Source organism: Sus scrofa, chromosome 3 (genome assembly GCF_000003025.6).
Source record: "Sus scrofa isolate TJ Tabasco breed Duroc chromosome 3, Sscrofa11.1, whole genome shotgun sequence".
Lineage (NCBI taxonomy): Eukaryota > Metazoa > Chordata > Mammalia > Artiodactyla > Suidae > Sus > Sus scrofa.
In genome coordinates this window covers 92,725,735-92,751,587 of record NC_010445.4, presented here as the reverse complement: position 1 = coordinate 92,751,587, position 25,853 = coordinate 92,725,735, and the positions used below count along the sequence as shown (strand labels likewise).

Here is a 25,853-nt window from a genome sequence, read left to right as displayed (position 1 = left end):
TTATTTACACACACATGGACATAATTTTGCTGAATTTTCACAACATTAACTATAGGGTTTATCTAAGACTGGTCAAAGAAAATATATTTTACCACTGAATAACCATCTCTTTTAAATTATTTTTTTATTTTTTGGTCTTTGTCTTTTTAGGGCTGCACCCGCGGCACATGGAGGTTCCCAGGCTAGGGGTCAAATCAGAGCTACACCACTGCCACAGCAATGCCAGATCCGAGCCGCATCTGCGACCTACACCACAGCTTATGGCAATGCCAGATCTTTAACCCACTGAGTGAGGCCAGGGATCGAACCCACAACCTCAAGGTTCCTAGTTGGATTTGTTTCCACTGCACCACGATGGGAACTCCCTGAATAATCATCTTTAGATGCCATTATCTTTAGTATTATACGGAATTACTGAAAACTCAAATAAGGATTCATTTCAAAAGAAGAGATTTAGACTCCTTCATTTTATTTTATTTTTTTGTCTTTTTGCCTTTTCTTGGGCCGCTCCTGGGGCATATGGAGATTCCCAGGCTAGGGGTTGAATGGGAGCTGTAGCCACCGGTCTACGCCACAGCCACAGCAATGCCAGATCCGAGCCACGTCTGCGACCTACACCACAGCTCACAGCAATGCCGGATCCTTAACCCACTGAGCAAGGCCAGGGATCGAACCCGCAACCTCATGGTTCCTAGTCGGATGGATTTGTTAACCACTGTGCCAAGACGGGAACTCCCAAGACTCTTTCATTTTAAACTGCCTGACAAAGCGTATTCAACAAATATTTGCTGAATTGGAGTTCCCATTGTGGTTCAGCAGAAATGAACCTAATCAGTATCCATGAGGATGCAGGTTCTATTCCTGGCCTCACTCAGTGGGTTAAGGATCTGGCTACACCAAGAGCTGTGGTGTAGGTCACAAACGAGGCTTGGATCTGGTGTTGCTGTGGCTGTGGTGTAGGCCAGCAGGTGTAGCTCCGATTCGACCCCTAGACTGGGAACTTCCATATGCTGAGGGTATGGCCCTAAAAAAAAAAAAAAAAAAAAAAGCTGAATGAAGAATAAATGAAGGAATGTGTCATGTACTGTGTGAGGTGCTGGTAAAACAGGGCAACCAAACAGTGCACTTGCCCTCCACCTGTTTAGAAGAGACGTAAGTAACTAAGCAGATAATAATAATACGGTATGTCATATGCTGTAATAGGGATAAACAGAAGGTACTATGGGAACACACAAGAATATCTAATCAAATCTTAAATGATGCTGGGGTAGGACATCAGGGTATTAGTGAAGGTTTTTCAAAGAAAGTCCAAGCTGAGATAACTACTGGGAGTTAAGCAGAAGGAATAGTGTGTGTGAAGACCTGAAGGTGCTCATCTCCAGGAGTCTCAAGGAACTGCAAGTTGCTCCATGTGGTTGTATAATATAGCCAGGGCCAGATTATGAAGTGTACTATAAACACTTTAAAGAATTTAGGTTTTATCTTGAAGACCAAAGACAGCCTCCAAAGGGTTTTAAATAGAACACTCACATGTTCTGATTTGTGTTTTAGGGAGATTACCTGCACAATGTATAAACAACTGGAAATGGATTGCACTGGTAATTAAGAGACCAACTAGAAAACTATAGAGTAATACAACAGCTAGTAAGTGGCAGGGTTGGGATATGATTAAGGAACTCAGTCTTAACTTCTTCCAATATTTCCTCCCTAACAACAATAACAGCAACAAATTCAACAATACAACCAACAACATCAGCCCAAAAACAAAGTACAACTAACATTTTATCGATATGCCAGTCACTGTGATAATTATTTTACATACATTATTCTCTATATTCCTATGAAGAAGACCTATTGACTATTAGTCAAACTTATCTATTTTGTTCCCGGGATATGTTTACATACACAGTTGACCCTGGAACACACAGTGTTAGGGACACCAGTTCTTCCTGAAGTTGAAAGTCTACCTATAACTTAGCCCTCCATATTTGAGGTTCCTGATCTGTAGATTCAACCAACCGCGGATCATATAGTAATGTAATGTTAGTATTATTGAGGAAAAAACCCCCACGTATAAGTGGATACAAGTAGTACAAAACTGTGTTGTTCAAGGGTCAACTATATCTCCATCCCTTTGTCACAGTGGTCTTCTTGCTTATAATATCCACCTCTTTTCTCTCTACTTATATAAGGTTATAATTCAACGTTCTGTCAAGTCCCATTTTCTCTATAAGCCTTTCCAAACTTTCCCATTTCTGACGGCGTTCTGATTGCAATGCATAAAAAGTCAAATCAGCATAGAGTATTAGAAAACCTAGTTGTGTGAGTTTGGACAAGCCAATTAACCTCTCTATCTCAATTCTTTGCCTATAAAATAAAAGGGATGGACTAGACCACCAGCCCTCAAATGGGGTGGTCTTGTTAAAACACCTTGTTGAGCTCTACACCCTCAGTGTTTCTGAATCAGACTGGGTTGGGGTGGAGGTTGGGGGTGGGGAGAATTTATAATGCTAACAAGTTCCCAGGGATGCTGCTACTGGGCAAGGGATGAGACTTTGAGAAGTACTAGGGTCAAACAAAGAAAAGTCCTTGAATGCCAAGGTAAAGAGTTTGGTCTTTATTCTGGTAAGAAGACATGGAAAATTTTCAATTAGTGTTATAGCATTTATTAAAAGTTAAGAGGTGGCTCAGGCAGCAAGAGGGTGCAATAAAAAGAATCATTCTATAATGGCAACATATCAGAAAGCCCTGGATTAAGGTAGCGGTAATAAGAACAGGAAAAAAACAAAAGAGCTTCAAAACATATGGCTCAGTCATTCTTCCCTGCTAATGTTTTTGCCATTATCCACTGGAAAACTACATGTATACATACTACTACTATCTATAAAACAACATTAAATCAGGAATGACATTCTGGTATGGTGAAATCACTATAATTGTTAGGAATCTAATGTTCAAGTAAATTTTTACTTTTATTTTTAAATTATCTTTTTGCTTTTTAGGGCTGCACCCATGTTATATGGAGGTTCCCAGATTAGGGGTTGAATCCGAACTACAGCTGCCAGCCTACACTATAGTCATGGCAATGCAGGATCTGAGCCAAGTCTGAGACCTACATCACAGCTCATGGCAACAAGGGATCCTTAACCCACTGAGTGAGGCAGGGATCGAACCCACAACCTCATGGTTCCTAGATGGATTCATTTCCACTGCGCCGCAAAGGCAACTTCTCAAGTAACTAAGTATATTTCAACTTCTAACTTAAAAAAAAAAAAGGGGAGGGGGGAAGACAGTATAGATAGACTCATTTTATCTCCAAGACTCCTTATTAGTAAGGAAATAAGAAGATATAAACCCTTACAACAAAGACAATAGGAATAAAACCACTAGTACATAAGGGATTGCAATGATTTTCAGAAGACACAAAAATAAAGGAGTACTGACTAGTGAAGCAGAGTAAAGTTAGAAGCTACAACAGAAGAGTGAGGTGTCAAGTTTCTCAAAATCTGGGAAGCTTGAACTCTGAAAATACAAGTAAAAAACAAAAGACAACAGTGATATGTGGATCTGGAAACAAAGGCATTCACTGCAGATCAATAAAAGAAAGTCAAGTCTCCTCATTAAACTATCAAGTAAGAGTGAAGGCAGAATGAAGAAATTTCCAGACATGCAGAGGCTTACAAAGTTTTTCTCTTACATAATCTTTCTTAGGAAGTTATTGGGGAAATTTTTCAATGAAAATAGGGAGTAAATCCAGAAAGGGGAAGACTTGGGATGCAGCAATTAATGAAATTATCACAGAAAAACAACAAAGGGAATACAGTCCAAGATAAAAGGTGTGAAGGAGGCCCAAAGAACTATTATAGATTGGACCAGACCTCCAAAGGGCTGCAGGAATGAAATTTCCTGGAAAAGGGGGGAATTAACAGATTAAACAGTAGGGAGCTTAGAAAACTTGAGGATGTGACAAAGGCAATAGGTGAAATATAAAAGAAAATGCATCAGAACAGTTAGGAATAATTTCTTTTGAGTGGCCTAGGAATTTATCAGGTAGTGGAGAAAAAATCTAGCATACATTTGGCTCTACAGAGAAAACATTTCATAAGTATAATAAGATGAACTCTCTTATTTTCCAACCTCTAGAATCAACCTACATACAAATAAATAAAAACCCTCTATTAACAATATGATAAACACATTACCAACCTTGATAATGAAAATGGAGAGCCATGAGTATTCTCATCTTATGAAGAAGGGAGTCTACAGACAGATACTGCCCATAGTTGAGGAAAACAAATTAAGCTTTAAGTATATAGTTTAAATTAACATTGGGAGGAGGCGGGTAGAGAGAATACTATAAGTAAACCATCATAGCAGCAATCAACAGGCAATGTTTAAATGTGATAGAGACAAAAGAGGATAAGCTTTATGCAGCCAAAATAAACCTCATGCATTTATGCACAGAAATTCACCCCCTATACTCCAAATTCACTACTCAGGATCCATCTATTTTTACTCTGCACTCAATTCTCTTAATTAAGGCATAAGATTTCCAAGTCTTCATACTTAATCATGCAGGCAGATATGTTATCTAAAGATTACAAAAGCAGTATATAAACTGTCCCAAGTCAACAAAGAACATGCCATGTTCTTGTTGTTTGGAAAGAAAAGACATACATGGCAATTAATGAGCAACAGTGTGTTTGGTGTACCAGAACACTACCATATCACGAGTCAATTAGAGACGATTAATGTAAAATATGATGTTATCCATGCAGTGAAAATGATTTACATAAAATAAAAGCAATAAAATAAGTTTTTACTATATAAAAGCAATAAAAAGGCATTCAGAGGCACTGAATGAATATGCAAAAGTGGCAGTCAAAATAGTTCAGAAATGTTTTTTAAGATAAGCCTATTTATAACCACCAAAATTACGAGACAGCCTTCATGGTTAGAAGCATGGGAATCATAAAGCAGTTCCAACAGATTAAAAAAAAAATCTCCAATATTTTTGTGCTGTATATGGGTAACAGAAAAAATATTTGAAGCTACCTGCAAGTTTTACTGAAGTAGATGAAAGAAGCACACCAAAGAACAGTAGATGGCGCCAAAGTGTTATTTTTTTTTCCCACTACTGCCTTTCTTGGGCCACATAAATGATTAACTGAAATAAAAAAAACTCTTCATACTATAATGGAAGAGTTAAAAAAAAAAAAATCAAACTGAAAATTCCCTCATGGCGCAATGCTGTCACTGTAGTGACTCCAGTTGATGCTGTGGCACAGGCTGGATCTCCCTGGCCTGGGAACTTCCACATGCCACAGGTGCGGCCCCCTAAACAAACAACAAAACAAAGCAAAACATCAAATTATCCAGATTTTCATGTGGTATACTGACAGACTGATGTTAATAACAATGTTCTAGTGCATGAATACATATTGAAAAACACAAGGTTGTATCAAATGCAAAAACCTGAACCAACTGTGAACACTTTGCCTTTTATTAAAAATTCAACCACTTACAAAGGAGTTACTAGTTCAGAAAAAGTACTGATATTTACAAAACTAAAGGGATTCATAGCAATATTTTCATAATAAACTCTTAACAGCACTAACAGAACTGATCGACAATATGGGTAATTTAAAGGTACTCTTCAAATGTATTTCCTTTCTGATTTTTTTTTTCTTTTTTTTTTTTTTTGGCCGAGTCTGTGGCATATGGAAGTTTCTGGGCCAGGGATTGATCCTGGGACCCGAGCCACTCACTACAGCCACAACTCAGGATCCTTAACTCTCTGCACCACAGGGGAACTACCTCCTTTCTATTCAAAGATGTGTGAGGAGGAGCATTAGCACAATAAAACATATCCACTGCTCTCAAGATCACCCAGAGTTCAAAATACTAAAATGTAAAAATAAAAAATAGGTGACTTGGGGAACAACTGTGTTAAGGTCAATGGTTTTTATGATGTATGGGTTACACTAAGATTTAAACTAGTGATTGAGGTAGTGGGAGAGGGAAGTAAACCTGGCAAAACTTAAAAGTAATAGGCGCTGGATGATTTACACAGAAAAAAAGTACGTTTTCATAAATTCATAAATGGATGACACTTAAAGATTCCAGTCCAATCCCTCCCTCACGTACCAACAGCTAAAGGTTTACTGTGCCTCACCTTTACCTATAGCTACTTTTTCAGGATACCTGAAGGTTTTACAAATGCTTCAAAAAACAAAACAGAATTTTTAATCATTTTGACTGAAAATATTATTTATTTTTTGACTTTTTGGTTCCGAGGCTAGGGGTCAAATCAGAGCTGTAGCCGCCTACCTAGGCCAGGGCCATAGCAACAACACGGATCCAAGCCACGTCTGCGACCTATACCACAGGATCCAGTGTTAACCCACTGAGCGAGGCCAGGGATCGAACCTGCAACCTCAGAGTTCCTAGTCGAATTCGTTAACCACTGAGCCACAACGGGAACTCGAAAATGTTTTTTAAAGCAACGTACATTATATTTTGCATTTAAATGAATATCTTACTTAAAATAATTTAACACTTTCTTAGTTTTTATAAGATAATCATTAGGATCATGAAATAAGTCTACTGCTTTGTATTATGATGAGACCTGGAGGACCCACTTAGTAGTACAAAGCAATTTTTTCTTTCAGTTGTATTGAGTTATAATTGATATACAATACTGTATATGGTTAAGGTATATAACATAATGTTTTGAGTTACACAGATCATGAAATGATCACCTCAGTAAGTTTAGTGAACATTCACCATTCTCATAGAGATACAAAAGAAAAAAGAAAAAAATATTTTTTGTGATGAGAACTCCCAGGATTTACTCTAACAACTTGCATATGTAAAAGTATAGCAATGTTATTATATTAATCATATTTTACATTACATCCCTAGTTTTTATTTTCTCTATAACTGGAAGTTTGTACCTTTTGACCACTTTCATCTTCATCCAATCTGCTTTCCCCAATCCCTGCTTCTGATAACCACAAATCTGATCTCTTTTTTTCGAGTTTTTTGGTTGATGTATAACTGACCTACAACACTGTTTGTTCTTGGTGTACAACATAGCGATCCAGTATGTTTTTTTCCTAATGATTTTTTTTTCCATTATAGCTGGTTTATAGTGTTCTGTCAATTTCCTACTGTACAGCAAAGCAAGGTGATCCAGTCACACATACACATATACATTCCTTTTTCTCATATTATATACTCCATCATAGTTGACGAGATATAGCAGTATTTCTATACATTACAAAATGATCACCACAAAACTTTTTAAAAATTAAGTTGTCCTAAATTGCTGGTTTTCTTGCATTACTCCTGCATTTAACAATTTTTTTCTCTTCCTTTCTTGCTGTTATGTTGTTAAATGTCACTTATTTTAGCTATTCCTGAAAGTAACTATAGACTCCTCTTTTCTCCAATAAGCCAAAGAAATGGCTTGCTAAACTTATGTTTTACAAGTAAGAGTAAACAGGCACTACTACAGGAGCTTAGGAGACTTTCCTAAGAAGAAAGTCATTAGCTTCAGAACTATGTCATGCTGCTTAAAAGTCATTATTGCTTCTGTTCTTATGGGGTTGTTTAAAATAAATGAGATTGCTGGGCAGCTTTATTCCAAACAGTTAAAATATTTCTTTTTATCACTGTGTCTGAGTGGTTAACTCTTTTGCCAGACAGCACATAGTCAAAAGATCTCTAATAACAGCCACAATATTAGAAATCACCTCTCTTTCACCTGATTGATAGATTTAAATGACCATTATGAATACAGTTTTTGATCCTTAACATTTTACCCTGGAGACTTAACCAGAGCCAACCAAACAAAACTTTAGCCTCTTCAGCAGAAATCAAGAAAATAAGTTAAACCAAGCTGCCCTTCGTTCCATTGGAAAATGGGAAAAAATATAGTTTTTTTCCTTCCTTATTATTTTCTGAATTACCAACAACAGCAGTGCTCAAACTTAGTGTGCACTGAATCATCTGTAGACCTTATAAAGACACTTTACTATCACACTTTACTTTATAACTTATGAAGTGGACATTGTAATTGACTTCAGAATATCCATTCCACCACATATGAACATGACCATGGTAATTCCATCCTCAAGGGTGAGTAGGCCTGAACTAATTTGGCCTAATGAAACATTGAGAAGCAGCTTGCATTTTTGACTTTTGGGTAAGAGAGGTCCTTTTCTCTTTTCTTCTAGTAGATACTAACAAGGATAAATGCTGCATTATTATCCTAGGCAGCCATCCTAGGTCCTTGAGGAGAAGTAACCTGAGACAAAACTTCTTGTCATGTAAAATAAAGTTTTTCTTTCTTTTCTTTTTTTACTGTTTAAGCCAGTTTGAGTCAGATTTAAACTACTCACATCCAAACGCATCTTGAATTTTGGCTAAGTTCCAATGTTCATGATACCACAACCAGAGTTGAAAGCCAATGGACTACACAAGTAATAATACGAAATTCAAAAGGAATTAAAGTGGAGTGATGTGAAGAACTAGGAAGCAAAGGGAAAAACAATCAAAACCCAATGTATGTGCAAATCTCAAAACATGCACATATGTAGAATTCTTTGAATCCTCCTTCAACAGTGATTATCGTAATAGCACCAAGCATACCAATGCTGTTTAATAACTAATAACTATAAATGTAAAACATTTACTTCAAGACCTTCATTAACTTACATATAATGTTCTCCCCTTTGCCTTCAAATCTGCTTCAATATAGAAAATAAAGCCAAAACACTGTCATTAAATTGGCTCAATATGAAATTGTCTCAAGTTTAAAATGCTGTATGTAGATTTGCTGATACCACAGGAAAGCTAAAGAGCTAATTATTTAATGATACTTTTATTTACACATTTTTGTCAAGAATCACTACCATATAGTTGATTTTATAGATGGTGTTCTGCTATAAGGCTAATAGAAAACAGAATTAAATGAAAATATATTTTAATTCCCATGAATGTTCCTAAATAGTTCATTTACACGGCTCTGAAATAATCCAGTTACAGAGAAACTAAGTGAAACTCATAATCAAATCACAGGGCATTAGTGTAATAAACTGTTTAAAACAAAGGGTCTATAAACAGCTCCTAATTTATAAAGTAGCTAAGTAAAAGTTACAACTTTATTTCAAAAGTTCCATGTAATTTTCTTTAGACCTAGTATTTTGGGGTTGTGGTACAAAAATGTTCAAAGGTATTGACTAAGACTTCTACTAGAGCATAAAGATAAAGCTAAAGGTGGCTCTTCCTCAGCGCTGCTTTATGGAGGTGGCAGCCATTTCCTTGCCTGGCATCATGGCCGCTCTCAGACCCCTCCTGAAGCCCAAGACTGTCAAAAAGAGGACCAAGAAGTTCATCTGGCACCAGTCAGACCGATATGCCAAAATTAAGTGGAACTGGTGGAAACCCAGAGGCATTAACAACAGAGTGCATAGAAGGTTCAAGGGCCAGATCTTGATGCCCAATACTGGTTATGGGAGCAACAAGAAAACAAAGCACATGCTGCCCAGTGGCTTCCAGAAGTTTCTGGTATACAATGTAAAGGAGCTTGAAGTGCTGCTAATGTGCAACAAATCTCACTCTGCTGAGATTGTTCACAACGTCTCTTCCAAGAACTGCAAAGCCATTGTGGAGAGAGCGGCCCAGCTGGCCATCAGGGTCACCAATCCTAAAGCCAGGCTGCACGGCCAAGAAAATGAATAGAAAGGAGTTGCCGTGGTGGCTCAGCAGGTTAAACACCCAACTAGTATCCATGAGGATGCTGGTTTGATCCCTGGCCTCAGTGAGTTAAGGATCCAGTGTTGCAACAAGCAGATGTGGCTTAGACCCCAAGCTGAAATGAATAGTGGGCTCATGTGCATATTGTGTCTGTGTTAATAAAACCATCAAACTTGTCCAGTTAAAACAAATAAACAAAAAAAACCCCTAAAGGTGGATTTATGATTTGGCTTGCTATTTTGAAAAAACAGAAACCAATTTACACAGTAGCTTATTTGCTGGAATTTTTCATTCATTTAAATCTGAAAGTTGGTAATTTGGACATGTTTATAAAGACATGTGACTGCTCTGATCTTCAGTTTATAAGACTACCACCACAACTAAGATACCTAAACAGAATCCATCTTGTATCAATTTTCCTGTTCTATACTAATTACTGATATGACTCATGAGAAACGACATAAAGTGAGATAGAAAACTTTGAACAATGCAATTAAAGACAGTAATAGCATTAATATTAAATAAGTACTTAGATTTAATAAATTGCTACATATAAACAAGAGTCTTCTGTCAAGATGAGTAAAAGTTCTTATAAGACACTAGGTAAATCACCAACTCATACCCACTAGAGAAATGTCATGCATATCAATTATGTATTTTGACCCACAGGTAGCAGAAGTCAAAAGTAAAAGAGGCAAAGCATTGAAATTTTTTTTTCCCCCCTCAGGATGGCACCAACGGCATATGGAAGTTCCCAGGCTAGGGGCTGAATGGGAGCTGTAGTTGCCAGCCTACACAACAGCCACGACAACGTGGGATCAGAGCCTCATGTGTGACCTATACCATAGCTCATGGCAATGCCGGATCCTAAACCCACTGAGTGAGGCCAGGGATTGAACCTGCGTCCTCATGGATTCTAGTTGGGTTCACTATTGCTGAGCCACAATGGGAACTCCAAAGCCTTGAAATTTAATTCTACTTTTAATTTTTTGTCTTTTTAGGGCTGCACCCGAGGCATATGGAGGTTCTCAGAGGAGGCTGAATTGAAGCTGCAGCTGCTGGCCTACACCACAGTCACAGCAATGTGGGATCTGAGCCACACCTGCAACCTACACCATAGCTTCATGGCAACAATGGATCCTTAACCCACTGAGCACGGACAGGAATCAAACATGCGTCCTCATGGATGCTAGTCAGGTTCATTTCCACTGAGCCATGATGGGAACTCCTAATTCTACTTTTTAGATCCCGAAGTGAATCTATATGTATTATTAATCTTACTATTTGCTACATGAGACAAAAATTCTCTTTTCTTGTTAATTTTGTCAAGAATATTTTAAAGTAAAATATTAATCTAACACTTTCAAAACTTTCTTATATACATACAAAATACCTACGTACTCTTTATTTTAACCTATTTTAGGGTAAAATTTTTCTAACCTGTAAACAAACACATGAATTTAATAATTTTCCACTGCAAAGATTTCTAAACCTCAGCATGTGGTACATGTAAGCGTTTAATAAATACCTACGAATAAACAATTTGAGACAAAACTGATCACATTGCTGTCACAAATGGTTATTACCCCACATCTATTTACTTCTGTGACAGACTCTAGATATTTAGTTGAGCAGATGACCACCTAGAATACGACCTACATTTCGCAGCCTCCCTTACTGCCGAGCTGACTGAAAGGTTTCAGCCAATGGGATATGCATGACTTCTGGGATAGATTCTGAAGGAAATGAAGAGGGCCTTTCTTTATCCTTTCTGCTTCCCGGTAGGTAGAATGTTGGAACACGAGCTGACAGTCTGAATCATTTAAGCCATATGTTTAAGAACAGTGAAGTAGTAAAATAGGAACCCAGGTCTCTAATGTCATGGTGGAGCATTAATACCAACTTTAAGATGCTTACCTCTAGACTTTTATCACAACAGAGAAGAAAAAACTTCTATCTTTTAAAATACCTATTGCTTTGGGCTTCCTGTCATTCTGACAAATCTAATTTTAATTAATAATCACATAGGGTAAAAACACTCTCTACATTTGTATATGAATCTTTGTAAATACATTTAAGACACAGATGTAAATAACATGGGTTAGAAGAGTCTGCAGAACCTGTTCAACTCCCAGCTCTGAAATTTAGCAATATGATCCTGGGCAGATCACTTCGCTAAGCCTGTCTCCACAACTGCAAAATGGCAGAAAAATTATCTACTTCTTAGAACTATTAAGAGGATTAAATATGATAAAGAAGATGGAAAATGAGGAAGCAAAACATCTATAAAATAAGGGTATTGAATTACATGATAGAAGGGTTCTTCCAGTTCTAAAATTATATCACAAAAATATGTGTTATGTCAGAAATATCTATAATATATCTGGCAAGGTTGTTTAAAACCCTTTAGCTCCATGCTACTTTTGGGAAACACCCCCCCCCCCCCCCGCCGCCATACCCACACACACCACTGACAGCAAGCAGGATTCTCTATGATAAACTCTGATGATCACTTTCTCAATGTTTTTATGCTTACAACTGTGCTGACTCTGCAAAATGTTCTGTATGTTCTCTTACATATCTTTTGTGTCTACTCTTTTTTTTTTTTGTCTTTTTGCTATTTCTTGGGCCGCTCCTGTGGCATATGGAGGTTCCCAGGCTAGGGGTCTAATCGGACCTGTAGCCACAGGCCTACCTACGCCAGAGCCACAGCAATGCGGGATCCGAGCCGTGTCTGCAACCTATACCACAGCTCACGGCAACGTCAGATCATTAACCCACTGAGCAAGGGCAGGGACTGAACCCGCAACCTCATGGTTCCTAGTCGGATTCGTTAACCACTGCGCCACGACAGAAACTCCCTGTGTCTACTCTTGAGTTGCAATTTCTAAGAATTACGACCTTTGATGACAAAACTTATGAACTCCAAAATCTCTGGCTTAAAACAACAAAGATTTAGTTCCCCTTCACTTTACATGTCTATCAACTGGTTAGTGAAGAGCTCTCTCTGTATAATTCTTCTCCTTTGGAACTCAAACTTATGGAACAGTCATTCTCTGAAACATTTCTAGTAGCCACGAGCTCTGGAAGGCCTAACACTGGAAATTAAATGATTGGCCTGGAAGTGACACACACATTTTCATTCACAACTCCACTAGAACTGTTCGCACAGTCCAATGACAGAGGGGTGAGAAAGTACCAGATGGTGCAGAGAGAAAAATATTTAGTAAGCAGTATAAATGACTACCCAAGTGCCCAGCCTCATGACACAGAAAGAAGTTAAATAAATGTTTTTTAGTGATACAGATTTGAGAAATTATTAATTCTAATAGTCATATAATCACTCGACATAATTAGGACCCACCTTACTGAATTCACCAACACTCTTCCTATAGAAACTATCAGACTCCAGGGGAATCAACATCAAATGCTTTGAGTACATCAATAAAAAATGGATATACATATCTATACATCTGTACCTACACAGGCAGATTATTTACAAGCACATATTCTCCTGAAGACACAGTACCATTCAGGAAAAGAGAGATGGTAATGTTAGCCCCAATTCAAGACCTTAAAAAAAAATTAATTTATCCTAATTAGTTTCCCATGCCACAATTAGAAATAACAAAAAATTTTTAAAAGGCTCTTCATGTGAGTCAATAAGTTATCAAGGATTGAGTGATTATTTATTTATTTATTTATTTATTTTTGCTTGTTAGAGCCACACCGCAGCATATGGAGGTTCCCAGGCTAGGGGTCGAATAAGAGCTTCAGCTGCTGGCCACAGTCACAGTCACACCAGATTCGAGCCACGTCTGTGACCTACACCACAGCTCATGGCAACGTCAGACCCTTAACCCACTGAGCGAGGCCAGGGATCGAACCCACAACCCTATGGTTCCTTGTCGGATTCATTTCCACTGTGCCACAACAGGAACTTTCAAGAATCATATATTTAAATGCCTATAGAGCTTTCAAGTAAAGAAAGTGGGTGAAGTAAGACATCAATAAATAGTGGGGGATAGAAGTGGAGAGTTTTATGGCTCATGCAATCCTTACCCAGTGCTAAACACTGGCCAACTGTTGCCATGTTGAAATTCAAGCCAGTCCTACCAGATGATCTAAATGTTAAAGGAAGCCAGGGATCAAGATTATGTGGAATCTCACATTTAAAATGTTAGAAACCAACTGAATTCATTTTTTAGAACACTGCAGAATAAATAAGACATTCTATTGAGCAGATCAGTGTGCTGGCTGCAAATCTGAAGCCTTTGGTCTAGGCAAAGAGACCTTTTGTGCACACATCTTTTTGGAAGCTGCCTGATTCTTGACTGTTGTCTAAGAACAACAATCTTATTTTACAGGAGGGGGAATCATGAAATAAACTAGAAGTCTGACAGAACAAACTTAAAATACTTCATACAATTCTACTTTTTAAGTTATTTAAAATATATAACCATAAAAATTACTTTAAGAAGCACTTTTAGCAGAAGCTCCTAATGTATTATCATAATGAAGTCAAAGCATGATAGTTCTTTTGTAGGGATCAAACAAAGGAAACCAAAAGACATATCCAAGATCTCCCCAAATCTAATTAAAATAGTTTAGATTCTTCTGAAGTAACTCTAGTTCTTTAAATACATGCTATACTACAGAACCCTAATATGCCTTAGGGTTGTTTTGGGACTATATACATTAAAAAAAAAAAAAAAAAAGCTACAGTATTCTACAGTTTACCTAATAATGACTGATAGGGATACATTTGTGCAACTGCTTATTTGGGATCAGGGATCTTCGAAATTAATTTATATGACTTTTGCTTTGTTTAGCACTGTGTTCAAATTAAACTTAACTCTCAGATGTATGCTTATCACAATTCAAAAACTATGCTAAGAACACTGTGCTACCATATTTAATTAATAAGCTAGGGAAAGCTTATTTTTTTCTTTAATCCTTCTATAAGGGATTAAAAGTGCAATTGTTCTATGTAAAAAAGAATTTATATGGAAAGAAAAAGGATATCGAGGGTTTATGTTTAACACGTTAAAGAACACTGGTAAAAATTATCACTCTCTGCCCCCTTTATCAATATTTGTTTCTTCTTGCATTTATCTTATCAATATTTATCATTTGTCTTACACTAGACTGTAACTCCATGAAAACAGGACTGATTTGTACATTGTTACATCATTAATAATGCCTAGTTTCTGGCAGATGGTGTATGCTTAATATCTGCTCAATCGATATATTAAATACTTTTTTTTGCCTTTGTTAGAAGTGACAGGTTATATTAAGAGGTTTTTCTGGAAATAAATTTTGTGTTTCTGGGATTAACTCCACTTGATTGTGATGTGTTCCTATTAACGTAAACTGAATTTAATTTGCTAATGTTTTAAGATTTTTACATGCTTGTTCATAAGATTAAGTTATATCTTTTTTTGTACTGTCATAAATTGCTTTGGGTATTAAATATTTTAATATTATTTAACTTAATGTATATAGTATAGATGCTCAAAATATTTGTTGAATGATTAGTCTTATAAAATGGACAACTCTTCCTTTTTCTCCTCTCTATGAAATTTGAGGGTTAGGTGTATCTTTTGGTGGGTAGTTGGTACTGGGGGATTTTTGTTTTATTTTTGGCATTTACTGATTAATTTATTAGCTTTATTTATTTCTAAGGTTAATTTTAGAAAATTACATTTTTCTAAAAAACTGTCATCCGATGAAGTTCCCTGGTGGCATAGTAGGTTAAGGATCTGGTGTTATTGTTGCTGGCACAGGAATTTACTGCATGCTGCGGGCACAGAAGAAAAAAAAAAAAAAAGTCATCTAAGATTCAAATTTATTGACAAAATATTCATGAAATTATCTTATGATTCTTAAAAACTACTGAGTAGATTTCCTTGTGCTATACAGAAGGTTCTTGTTAATTATCTATTATACAAATAGATTTGTTTCTGAGAATTTCAATGATATTCTGACTCAAGATCACTGGTAGGTGACTCCTTTCCTCTCTAGAAGCTTGTAGGTTTTTTCTCTTTCTCTCTAGATGTCCTGAAACTTCATCATGATATATCACAATGTGAGCTTTTTATCATTCACTGTCTGAATACTTGGTGGGCCCTTCCAATCTACAAATCCGTGCCCTTTATTTTTGAGATACCTTCTTGAAATATTTGAATTACTTGGCAATTTTCTTTTTCTGAAACTCTTACTATTTGAGAGTTGGGCCTCCCAGACTGAAAATTCTCTTCTTTTCTTACCCATATTCCATATTTTTGATCTTTTGATTCTAGCTTCTGGGAGACTTCTTTGAAATTTTACTTGTAAATTTTAAGTTATTTTTCCATTTTCATTCCCCTCCTTAAAAAAGGCAACTATTCTAAAATGTTTAACGCGAATCTTTTTCTTTTCTTTTCCTTGGCCACAGCATGCAGCAGCTTGATGTAGGATCTCAGTTCCCAGACCAGGGACTGAAACCTGGGCCATAGTGGTGACACTGAGTCCTAACCAATAGGCCACCAGGGAACTCCTCTAACATGAATCTTTATCACAAAACAAGGATAAATTTGTATGCATGATGTGGTAAGGGATCATTTTTTCTCTTTTTAAATTTTTAAATGTATTTTGAAATATTTAAAAAATTGAAATGTAGTTGATTTGCAATGTTATTAGTTTCTGGTGTACAGCAAAGTGAGTCAGTTGTACATAATTATATTCTTTTTCATATTCTTGTCCATTATGACTTACTACAGGAAACTGAATATAGTTCCCTATGCTATACAGTAGGACCTTGTTATTTATTTTATATATGCTAATCCTCAACTCCTAATTTATTCCCCTAATCCCCTTTTGTAATCATAAACTTGTTTTCTATTTCTAAAAGTCGGTTTTGTAAATAAGCTCCTTTTTTTTTTTTTTGCTTTTGCTTTTTAGAGCCACAACTGTGCCATTTTGGAAGTTTCTAGGCTAGGGGTTGAACTGGAGTTGCAGCTGCCAGCCATGGCCACAGCAACATGGGATCTGAGCTGATCCAGTGGCCTACACCACAGTTCACAGCAACACAGGATCCTTAATCCACTGAGTGAGGCCAGGGATCTAGCACACATTCTCATGAATTCTTAGGTTCACAACCTGAGCTACAATAGGAACTCCGAAGTTCATCATATTTTAGATTCCAATATAAGTGATATTATATGGTATATGTTTTTCTCTTTCTGATTTACTTCACTTAGTATGATAATCTCTAGGCCCATCCATGTTGCTGCAAATGGCATTATTTCATTCTTTTAAATGGTTGAGTAGTATTTCCTTGTATATCTATACCCCATCTTCTTTATCCATTTGGTCTGCTGATGGACAAATGTATGCTTGCATGTCTTGGCTACTGTAAATATTGCTGCTGTAAACACTGGGGTGCACATATTTTTTGAATTAGAGTTTTATCCAGATATATACCCAGGACTGGGATGGCTGGATCATATGGCGACTCTATTTTTAGTTTTTTAGAGGAACCTCCATTTTGTTTCTCCATAGTGGGTGAACCAATTTACATTCCTCTCAACAGTGTAGGAGGGTTCCCTTTTCTCCACACCAGAAATTTTATGGTGTCATGTCTTTTATTTAAGTCTCTAAGCCATTTTGAGTTTATATTTGTGTATGGTGTGGGAGAGTGTTCTAAGCTCACTGATTTACATGTGGCTGTCCAGCTTTCCCAACATCACTTGCTGAAGGTAATGAGGAATCTTGGTCACTTTTCCCTTTGACAAGATCTACAATGGTGACATTACACTAATGGGACTTAATGAGCAAGAAGTAGCAAATACTCTAGACTTATTGGTCTAGATACATTTATGTATCAGGAATTGGGAAATAAATTCAGGGGACTTTAACTTCAGGGAAATTTCTATGAGTCCAGTGATATAGGGCATGTTGAGATATGCTTTCTAAGGTGAAAGATAAGTTGTTGCATCTGGACCATCCCATAATTAAACAAAACAAAACAAAACACCCAGGCATAGAGAGAGAAACCTTTGGATTTTGGAGGCAACATACTCCCCATTTGGGTGTGTTACTCTGGCCCATCTATTGAATGACCCAAAAAGCTGCTAATTTTGAGTCAAGCCCAGAAAAAGAGATGGCTCTGCAACAGATTCAAGCCATGGTGCTGCTCTGACGTGAGCCATATGATCCAGCAGATCCGACAGTGCTTTAAGTGCCAGTGACAGACAGGGATGTTGTTTGGAAATTTTGGCAGGCCCCTACAGAAGAACTGTAGCACAGGTCCTTAGGCATTTGGAGTGAAGCCTTGACATCTTCTGCACCTAACTATTCTCCTTTTAAGAAACAGCTCCTGGCCTGCTACTGGGTCTTAGTAAAGACCAAATGCTTAACCATGGGTCATCAGCTTACCAGCTGCTGCTCATCATGTACTATCTGACCCATCCAGCCATAAACTGGGGCATGCATGGCAGTACTCCATCATCAAACAGAAGCTGTACATAGGAAATGGTCCCAGACAGGTCCTAAACGCACATTAAGTTATAAGAAAACACGAACCAAATACCCCTTGCCACACTACCTTCTCTCTCCTAGACTGCATCAATAGCTTCATGGAGAGTTTCCTACAATCAGTTGACAAAGGAAGAGAAAACTCAGGACTGGCTTACAGATGGTTCTGCATGCTTCGTAGGCAACACCTGGAAGCAGAGAGCTGCAGCACCTCAGCCTCTTTCTGGGACATCTCCGAAGCACAACTGGTCAAAAAAAATCCTCTCTATGGGCAGAAATTCAAGCAGTGTACCAGGTTGTTCATTTTGCTTAAAAGGAGAAATGGCCAGTCACATTATAAACCAATTCATGGGCTGTGTCAATGGTCTGGCTAGATAATCAGGGACTTGGGATATTAGCCTCCTTCCCCAGCCACCTCTGTCACAATCATATGGGCTCATGAACAGTGACTTTGGTGGCAAAAATGGAGGTTACACACGGTTCTGCAACATGGGCTCCCTACTCGCCAAGGCTAGTTTGGCTATAGCCATACTAAGTGCCCAATGTGCCAGCAGCAGAGACCAACATGGAGTCCCCTAGATGGCACCTTGGGAGGATCAGCTGCTAAGAGGCTGATTCCATTAGACCTACTTTCATCATGGAAGAGGCAGCATTTGTGCTTACTGGAATATATTTACTGTGAATATGGATTTGCATTCCTTGAAGGCAATGCTTCTGCTAAAACATGGACTTACAGCATGGCTTATCCACTCTTGTGGTACTGTAAACAGCATTGCTTCTGATCAAAGGAATTCACTTTACACAAGTGAAGTGCAGCAATGGGCCCATGCTCATGAAATTCAGTGATCTTACCATGCAACCTAAGATCCTGAAGTAGTTGGCTTGATGGAATGGTGTAACGGCCTTTTGAATACTCAGTTACAGCACCAGGTAGATGGAAGCATCTTACACGGTTTGGGCAAGTTCTCCAGAAAGCTGTGTAATATGCTCTGAATCAGCATCCATTACATGATGTGATTTCTTTTATAAGCAGGATTCACAAATACAGGAATCAAGGGGTGGAAATGCAAAGAGTATCACTCAGTGTTACCTCTAGTGACCCTCTTTGGAAAGTTTTTGCTATCCTGTCCTTCTGACCTCGTGCTCTTACTGACAGAGGTCTTAGTTCCAAAGGAAGGGAATACTTCCATAAGGAGACATAACAATGATTTCACTGAACTGGAGTTAAAACTGCCACTTAGACATTTTGGACTCTTCATGCTCCTGAACCAACAGACCAAGAAGGAGTTACTGTGTTGCTGGAATGACTGGATCAAGGAGAAAATGGACTGCTACTCCACAATGAAGGTAAAGACAAGTATGTCTGAATATAGGAGATCCCCAGGGGTATCTTTTAGTATTACTATGCCCTGTCATTAAAATCAATGGAAAACTACAATGACCTAATTCAGACAGGACTACAGATAGCCCAGACCCTTTAGGAACGAAAGTTTTGGGTCACCACACCAGGTAAAGAATGACCAGCTGAGCTGCTGAAGACAAAGGTAGTACAGAACGGGTAGTGCATAAAAGCAGGTGTGAATACCAGCTAGGACCATATGACCAGTTACAGAAATGAGGACTCTAACTCCCACGGGTATTTCTTCCTTATTTGTTATGAATGTTTGTGTGTGTGTATAAAGCAAACATCTTTGTTTTTCTTTCCTCTTATCCCTTATCATTCAATGTAAGATGTAATGATTTTATAGTACATAAAATATAAATACAAATAATATAACAATATTTAGGTTATAGCATATCAAGGAGAAGAGTAATAAAGATTATCCAGAGTTTGCATCCTCCTCTGGGAAAAAGATTAGTGTGTTTTTGGTTGTACACAGGATACTTGTGTCATGTTAGGTGGAAGTATGACCTTGTTACTGTCCTTATTTGGAGATTCACTACGATTTTAAGGAGATGTCTGTAGGTGTCAATTTGACAAGAGGGGAACTTGTGCTTGTTAAATTTGAAGTGTTGATGTGGAGACTGTTTTGGACAAGAGTAACATTAAATCAGCTGACTTTAATTCAACACACTGACCTCCATAATGTGGGTGGGCCTCATCCAATCAATTGAAGGTTGACTAAAACAAAAATATCAGCATCCCCAAGCAAGAGGGAACTCTTCAGCATACTGTCTTTGAGTTTCATCTGCTCTCTAGAGTCTGGGTGCTGGCCTTCAGACTGGTACTGTACCTATCAGCTCCCTCTGATCTCCACCTTGCCAGAAAATACTACAAATTTTGACTTTCCGGACTCTATAACCATGTAAGCAAATTCCTTAAAATCTCTGAATCTCTCTATAGATCTATCTACTTCCACCCTACCAGTTTGGTTTCTCTGCAGACTCCTGATGAATGCACATAGATTTTTCATATATATAAATGTTATTGTTACTATCTCTTCATTCTGTTTCTAACATTTTCCACTATGTACTATGTGCATGTGTACACCTAATCAATTGCTTCTAACTGCTGTAAAAAAGCCCATGTGTGTATATGGGCTGAACTGTACCCTTTAAAGACATATTAAAAGTTCCAACCTCTAGTATCTATAAATGTAACCTTATTTGAACATCGAGTCAAATGAGGTTAACAGGACTGGCCCTGATGCAGTATGACTGATGTCCTTATATAAGAGGAAAATACCATGTGAAGACATACAGTGAGAATGCCATGTGACAATGCAGGCAAAGGCTGGAGTGATATAGCTGCAAGCCAAGTGATGCCATGGATTAACAGCCACCAACATAACCAGGAACGGGCAAGAAAGGATTCTACTCAGTCTCAGAGAGAGTATGGCCCTACTCACATCTTGATTTTGGACTCCAATCTCCAGAACTGTGAGAGAATAAGTTTGTTGTTTTAAGCTACCCAGTTTTTAGTACTTGGCACTTGCTTATGGTAATCCCAAGAAATTAATACAATGTGCATTCACAAATTTTATCTATCTACACTCAGATGGATACAGGATACCTAGATTGCCTCCAACTTCCTACTGGTACAAATAATACTGCAATGAACATCCATGTACACGTTCTCTACGAAGTTCTTATAAATACCTTGAGATATATGTCTAGAAATGAAACTACTGGGTCTTAAGGCATCCATATTCTTAACCTAAGTACTCCTAGACTGAGGTCCAGAATGGCTGCAGAGTCTACACTCCTACTAACACAGCTGGCACTGTCAGTATAGTAGTTTTAGAAAGACCACAAATTTCTCCCTTCATGAGTGAAGACTTATTCCTCTCCCCATAAATATTGGCTGGACTTAGTAACTTGCCTCTAATGAACAGAAAGGTGATCATATTTAATTTGGGAGAAGAGACATAAAAGGCACGGTGACTTCCTTGGATCACCTGCTCTGAGGGAAGCCAGATGCCATGTTTCTTAGCTCAAGCTACCGTAACAAAATTCTATAAACTGAGTGGCTTATCAACAACAGAAATTTATTTCTCTGTAGGCTGGAGGTCTAAGATCATAATGCTAGCAAGGTTAGGTTCTGAGGAGGACCTTCTAGGTTGCAGATGGGTAGCTTCTTGTATTCTTACACAGTGGAAAAAAGATTGAGTATATTATCTGGTCTCTTCCTTTAAAGGCACTATCCCATTCATGAGGGCTCCACTGTTGTGAGCTAACCATCTCCCAAAGGCCCCACCTCCAAATACCATCACACTGGGGATTAGATTTCAACGCAACAACTTTTAACATGTAAAGTGTAAGGAAGAGGGGGGAATACAACATGCAGTCCGTACCACCATGACATTAGGAGCAAGCAGGATCCACTCAAGCAGCCTTGTGAAAAGGCCCACACAGTGGAGAACTAAGACCTTCTACAAACAACCATCAAGGAATTGAGTCTTCCTGCCAACAGCTGTGTGAATAAACCATCTTGGAAGCATATATTCTAGCCCCAGTCAAACCTTCGAATTAACCTGCAGCCCTGGCTGACAGCTTGAATGCAACCTCCTGAGAGATGCTAAGCTAGAACTACCTGGCTACACTGCTACCAGATTCCAGAACCTCAGTATCTGGGAGGTTATATTTGTTGTTTTAAGACGCTAAATTTGGGGGATAATTTGTTATGAGGAAATAGTTAACTAATGCATTCAGTTGTCTCATCTTGTACAAATTAACAGGTATAAATTGGTATCTCATTTGTTTTCATTTACACTTTCTGACAAATAAGGATTCTGAACACCTCTTTATAGCCCTGTTACCTTTGGGGTTCCTCCTATAAACCGCCTCTTTAGAACCATGTATTAGAATATACGTATTTTTATATTAGGGTGGCTGTCTTTTTCCTTTCAATTTTTAGGAGTTCCTTGAATTTTCCAGATGTTAGATCCCTGTTAGTTTTACATTTTACATGTATCTCCTCCCATTCTATCATTATGCCCTTTTTAATACATCAAATACATTAATCCTGATATAAACAAATTCATTCCACTTTTTGACTCACGCAATGCGCTTTTCTTTTTTGATGTAGTCCAATTTAACTCTTTTGTTGTTGTTGTTGCTTGTATTTTTGGTGTCATATTTAGGAAAGCCATTGCCTAATCCAAGGTCATGAGGTTTTACTCTTATGTTTTAAGATTTTTATTGTTTTAGTTCTCTTTTTTAAAGTATGTTTTTCTCTCCTTCTTTCTCTCTGTCTTTCTTGCCGCCCCAAGGCATATGAAGCTCATAAGCCAGGATCAAATCCTAGCCTCAGTAGCGACCTAAGCTGCAGCTCTGGCAACATGAGATCCTTAACCCACTGTGCTAGGCCAGGGATTGAACCTGTGTTCCAATGCTCCCAAGATGCTGCTAATTCCATTGTGCCACAGTGGGAGCTCTGCAATGTGCTCTTAAAATTTGTATACAAAGTCTTTTCCCATTCCTGTTACAAACAAAATCTGTCAACATTTCCTTCTATTACCTTATAGTTATATTTCACATTTCATATCTGCTCTGATGTTATTTATTTTTTTTAGGGCCACACTTGCGGCATATGGAGGATCCGAGGCTAGGGGTCAAATCAGAGCTGTAGCTGCCGGTCTATGCCACAGCCACAGCAATGCAGGAGGCGAGGCCTTGTATACAACCTACATCACAGCCCATGAGCAAGGCCAGGGATTGAACCTGCGTCCTCATGGATGCTAATCAGATTCGTTAATCACTGAGCCATGATGGGAACTCCTTTTCTAATATTTTAAATTTAGAACTTGTTCTTGCTCTATGATGCTCCTTATTTATAACCTCTTGTTCTGGTTTCACAAACAGAATAGCTTCTTTTAGCCTTCTGAGACTATAACTGTCCTTCAAGTTTTCTTCTTCCCTGTACCATTTCTGCTTTTTCCAAGTCACTTGTTTCCATCTTTCTGCTTTGGCTTCCATCTCCTTTTTCTTTTGCTTTTTGCTTTTTAGAGCTGCACCTGAGGCACATGGAAGTTCCCAAGCTAGGGGTCGAATTGGAGCTACAGCTGCTGGCCACAGCCACATGGGATCCAAGCCACATCTGTGACCTACACCACAGTTCATGGCAACACCAGATCCTTAACCCACTCACTAAGCAGGGCCAGGGATCAAACACGCATCCTCATGAATGACTAGTGAGGTTTGTTACCACTGAGCCATGATGGGAACTCCAGGCTTCTATCTTTCATGTTACAGGTTTTCCTCAATTGTTTGGGACTCTCCGGCTGTGCATTTGTGTTAAAATAAGGCATTAAATGCTGTTTAGAAATTCTGTGTGGGGTTATGACTGGTGAGTTTAGTACAGAGCAGCTGTTCTCAAAGTGTGGTTTAGTAATTCAGGAATTATCAACCGATGACTTTCAGAGAGTCTTAAGGTCAAAATTATCTTCATTATTAATACCAAGGTATATGACTTTTCCATTCTCATTTTCTCACAAGTACACAATGTTTTGCTAATTGGAGAATATCCTATTTTTGTCCTTAGAAACATACTCTGCATTCATCAGAAATAACTGTATGTTCATCAATTCTTAAGTTTGAAATGTATTTTCATACAGGATATGACATCTGAAGTCTCAAAATCTGAGAGTTCATGCATATGATCAATTTCACCAACAGTGATATGATTTTCGCTATCATAATTAGAGTCTAGAGAAGTGTTATCCAATAGAACTTTCTGCAATGCTGAAAATGTACCACATCTCTGCAGTCCAAAATACGTGGTCACAGTCAAATGAAACAAGTTACATTCCCTAGAAAAAAATCACTTCATGATTAGTGTGAATGAGAAACTGAATTTTAAACAGTTAATTTTTATTTTATTTTTTATTTTAGAATAAATAGTCACCAAGTGGCAACCATACTGGACGACTCAGGTGTACAGTGCTATTTCTCTCTCTGCATTTACCTTTTTTTTTTTTTTAATTGTCTTTTTGCCTTTTCTAGGGCCGCTTCCCGCAGCATATGGAGGCTCCCAGACTAGGGATCTAATGGGAGCTGTAGCCGCAGGCCTACACCAGAGCCACAATAACTCGGGATCCGAGCCGCGTCTGCGACCTACACCACAGCTCACAGCAACGCCGGATCCTCAACCCACTGAGCAAGACCAGGGATTGAACCCGCAACCTCATGGTTCCTAGTTGGATTTGTTAACCACTGCGCCACGAGGGGAACTCCTGCATTTATCTTCGTTTAAATTTTTTTTTTTTCTTTTTCGCTGCGCCTGTAACACGTGGAAGTTCTCGGGCCAGGGATGGAATACATGCCATAGCAGCAACTTGAGCTGCTGCAGTAACAATGCAGGACCATCTTAATTATTCTCAAGTGTACAGTATAATAATATTAACTATACGCATATTGTTGCGCAAGAGATCTCTAGAACTTTGTCATCTTGCAAAACTGAAACTCTATACACACCGAATAACAACGTCCCTTTTCCCACTCCCCCAACCCCTGTGAACCACCATTCTACTATTTCTAAGCATTTGGCTACTTTACATAGTACCTCATATAAGTAGAATTATGCAGTATTTATCTTTTTATGACTGGCTTATTTCATCTGGCATAATGTCTTGAAGGTTTATCCATGTTACAGCACATGACAGGATTTCCTTTTTTTTTCTTCTAAGGCTGAATAATATTCCATTGTACGTATATTACCAGATTTTCTTTACCCGAACTGCTTTTTCAATGCAACAGAATTTATCCATTATTTTGTGAATTCTGGATTAAATTTAACAGGTTTTCCCCACAGATTTCTTTAATGTTTTGTCTATTCTTTCACGGCTTTATTTTCCTTTGATCTATTTGGTGTAATACAGATACAACTTGTTTCATGTGGCTATTTAGCCATCCCAGATTAACTAACAGTTGATCTTTTTCCAGTGATTCTAGATGCCACCTTTATTTATTTTGTGTGTGTGTGCTTTTTAGGGCCGCACTCATGGCACATGGAGGTTCCCAGGCTAGGGGGTCGAATTGGAGCTGTAGCTGCTGTGCTACGCCACAGTCACAGTAATGCAGGATCTAAGCCATGTGTGTGACCTACAACACAGCTTACAGCAACGCCGGATCCT

At 38.1% G+C, this 25,853-nt stretch overlaps 1 protein-coding gene and 1 pseudogene across 1 annotated transcript in view; one reads left to right on the top strand and one right to left on the bottom strand.

Annotated features, from left to right (window-relative positions):
• The window catches only part of FBXO11 (F-box protein 11), a 96,222-nt gene that overhangs the window by 41,036 nt on the left and 29,333 nt on the right, over nucleotides 1–25,853 (bottom strand). The gene's annotated exons all lie outside the window — the stretch shown is intronic.
• On the top strand, nucleotides 7,393–10,486 carry LOC110260016 (annotated as a pseudogene).